Raw genomic sequence first — 1,600 nt, forward strand, 5'->3', positions numbered from 1 at the left:
GCAGGAGGCTTCTGGGTCCACATCTGCCTTGGCATGCTGCTTAGGCACAAGGCTCCCCTTGGCCATAGTGCATTCCACAGTCCAGTAAAAGGGCACTTCTTTGGGGGAGGCAGCTCTGCCCATTGCCCCGACACACTCTTTTCACAGTTCAACAAAGCAGTCCTATTTAAGACTGGCTGCATGGCAACAAACAGTAGAATTCCATTTGGACCCCCTGCCAATAAAGGTTCTCAGACCAGTATAACACATCAGCAGTTAGCTGTCCCTCACATGCCCATTCATGCAATTTTTGTCATCCTAGACAAGGCACACGCTCACCTTCTTCCTGCACTGTTTGTGGACAGATGCAATCTGTGGCCTAACTAGGGTTGCCACCAACATCTCGGCCACCAGCAGGGGATGCGGGGGTAGGGTGGCCAGAACCAGGTTGGGAAACTCCAGTAGGTTTGGAGGTAGATCCACAGGGATCTCAGTGAGGTACAGTGCCACAGAGTCCACCCTCCAAGGCATCCATTTCCTCCAGGGGAATGGATCTCTGTAGTCCTGAGATGGGCCGTAATTCCAGGGGATCCCCAGGTCCTACCTGGAGGCTGGCATCCCTAGCTCTAACAGCAGTGCTGCAGTGGCCCCATTTCAACCCAGTGGGGTGGTGGCACATGTCCAGAAGGCGGTGCTTGTTGCAAGCTGAGCCTCCGTGGCGTATCAGTGTCCTCCCCATCCTGTCGCCCAAAGCATGCGGAAGGCTCTGCACCAGAGGAAGGTGCCTCCGCTAGCAGAACGGGCCCATCGGATCCAGCCCATCACGTCCATAGTGTAAGGAAAATGGGGGAGGGGGATGCCATATATACCTCCCCTAGTGTGACTAATCTGCGGGAGAGGGTCATCCTGGGACGTATGCAGGCATGCTACCTAAACCAGGGTTGGATCCAGACAAAATTTTCCAACAGCAGTTTCTGCCTCCTGCCCCCTCTGCCCATTGCAGCTGACAGATCTCCATGAAATGCTGCTCTTGGGGGATAGGTGACCCCAAGGAATAACATGGGGAGGGGTTGCAGGGAGAAGAGGGAATCAGTGAAACATGCTAATACAGCCTGGATCCAACGCAAAGTGTACATCTATGCATATTTAAAACAGGCATAGTCCATAGTTATAATGTTTGGTAAGAAGAAGAAGAAGAGAGAAGAGATTGGATTAATACCCATAGAGTCGGATTCAACTGACTTTCAAGCAAGGGAACCTTTACTTTTACTTTAGAAGAAGAAGAAGAAGAAGAAGAAGAAGAAGAAGAAGAAGAAGAAGAAGAAGAAGAAGAAGAAGAAGAAGAAGAAGAAGAGATTGGATTCACCCAGCCGTTCACTACCCGAAGGAGTCTCAGAGTGGCTTACAAACTCCTTTCCCTTCCCCTCCCCACAACAGACACCCTGTGAGGTGGGTGGGGCTGAGAGAACTCTTGACAGAAACTGCCCTTGTTCAAGGACAGCTCTTATCAGAACTACGGTTTCTGACATCCTGTGTCATTGTGTGTTCAAGGGCCACCACTAGTGGCACAGATCCACAAGATCCAACTGGTCAAGCTTTGTACGGCTTGCTTGGTTCAGCA

Source organism: Gekko japonicus, unplaced genomic scaffold, assembly GCF_001447785.1.
Source record: "Gekko japonicus isolate JY-2015 unplaced genomic scaffold, Gekko_japonicus_V1.1 scaffold2215, whole genome shotgun sequence".
Taxonomy (NCBI): Eukaryota; Metazoa; Chordata; class Lepidosauria; order Squamata; family Gekkonidae; genus Gekko; species Gekko japonicus.